Source organism: Ovis canadensis, chromosome 17 (assembly GCF_042477335.2).
Source record: "Ovis canadensis isolate MfBH-ARS-UI-01 breed Bighorn chromosome 17, ARS-UI_OviCan_v2, whole genome shotgun sequence".
Taxonomy (NCBI): domain Eukaryota; kingdom Metazoa; phylum Chordata; class Mammalia; order Artiodactyla; family Bovidae; genus Ovis; species Ovis canadensis.
Window position 1 is genome coordinate 19,378,654 of NC_091261.1, and position 1,862 is coordinate 19,380,515.

A 1,862-nucleotide genomic window follows, 5' to 3' on the forward strand; every position below is an offset into this window, starting at 1 on the left:
TTCTATTTCTTCCTGGTTCAGTTTTGGAAAATTGTACTTTTCTAAGAATTTGTCCATTTCTTCCACGTTGTCCATTTTATTGGCATACAACTTCTGATAGTAGTCTCTTATGATCCTTTGTATTTCTGTGTTGTCTGTTGTGATCTCTCCATTTTCATTTCTAATTTTGTTGATTTGATTTTTCTCTCTTTGCTTCTTGATGAGTCTGGCTAATGGTTTGTCAATTTTATTTATGCTTTCAAAGAACCAGCTTTTGGCTTTGTTGATTTTTGCTATGGTCTCTTTTGTTTCTTTTGCATTTATTTCTGCCCTAATTTTTAAGATTTCTTTCCTTCTATTAACTCTGGGGTTCTCCAATTCTTCCTTTTCTAGTTGCTTTAGTTGTAGAGTTAGGTTATTTATTTGATTTTTTTCTTGTTTCTTGAGGTATGCCTGTATTGCTATGAACTTTCCTCTTAGCACTGCTTTTATAGTGTCCCACAGGTTTTGGGTTGTTGTGTTTTCATTTTCATTAGTTTCTATGCATATTTTGATTTCTTTCTTGATTTCTTCTGTGATTTGTTGGTTATTCAGAAGTGTGTTGTTCAACCTCCATATGTTGGAATTTTTATAAGTTTTTCTCCTGTAATTGAGAAATCTAATCTTAATGCATTATGGTCAGAAAAGATGCTTGGAATGATTTTGATTTTTTTGAATTTATCAAGTTTAGATTTATGGCCCAGGATGTGATCTATCCTGGAGAAGGTTCCATGAGCACTGGAAAAAAAAGGTGAAATTCATTGTTTTGGGGTGAAATGTCCTATAGATATCAATTAGGTCTAACTGATCTAATGTATCATTTAAAGTTTGCATTTCTTTGTTAATTTTCTGTTTAGTTGATCTGTCCATAGGTGTGAGTGGGGTATTAAAGTCTCCCACTATTATTGTGTTATTGTTGATTTCCCCTTTCATACTTGTTAGCATTTGTCTTACATATTGCGGTGCTCCTATATTGGGTGCATATATATTTATAATTGTTATATCTTCTTCTTGGATTGATCCTTTGATCATTATGTAGTGGCCTTCTTTGTCTCTTTTCACAGCCTTTGTTTTAAAGTCTATTTTATCGGATATGAGTATTGCCACTCCTGCTTTCTTTTGGTCTCTATTTGCGTGGTATATCTTTTTCCAGCCCTTCACTTTCAGTCTGTATGTGTCCCTTGTTTTGAGGTGGGTCTCTTGTAAGCAGCATATAGAGGGGTCTTGTTTTTGTATCCATTCGGCCAGTCTTTGCCTTTTGGTTGGGGCGTTCAACCCATTTACGTTTAAGGTAATTATTGATAAGTATGATCCCATTGCCATTTTCTTTATTGTTTTGGGTTTGGGTTTATACACCCTTTATGTGTTTCCTAAAAATATGGAACGCTTCACGAATTTGCGTGTCATCCTTGCGCAGGGGCCATGCTAATCTTCTCTGTATCATTCCAATTTTAGTATATGTGCTGCCGAAGCGAGCACTGCTTTGTTTATTTTAATGGGTAATAAAAAAGATCCAAAATCTATGCCACCTGCAGTGGCATCTTCCATATTTCCTCTAGCTTTTAAGGATATCAGCAGATCCAAATTCCCTTTAAGCAATGCACAATAGCTCTGTTGTAGATACAGGTTGAGGTGAGGAAGAAGAATATGTGTTGCTGTGGAGCTTCTGTGTCTTCAACCCGGTCTTTTTCCTTTAAGGGAGGCATAGTAAGAGGGGAGGGCAAGACTAGACAACCACGGAGAGATAAAAAGTTCATTCAGAAAGACCACTTATCTGGCACAACCTTCCCTTTTTTCCCGCCAAAGCCATTCTTGACCTAGCTCATAGCTTGTTTCCATTCATC

At 36.1% G+C, this 1,862-nt stretch overlaps 1 non-coding gene across 1 annotated transcript; it reads right to left on the reverse strand.

Annotated features, from left to right (window-relative positions):
- Positions 1–1,390: 1,390 nt before the first annotated feature.
- On the reverse strand, positions 1,391–1,497 carry LOC138422995 (U6 spliceosomal RNA). Its single transcript, XR_011250102.1, has one exon. It is a non-coding gene; the product is annotated as a U6 spliceosomal RNA (small nuclear RNA).
- Positions 1,498–1,862: the final 365 nt, after the last annotated feature.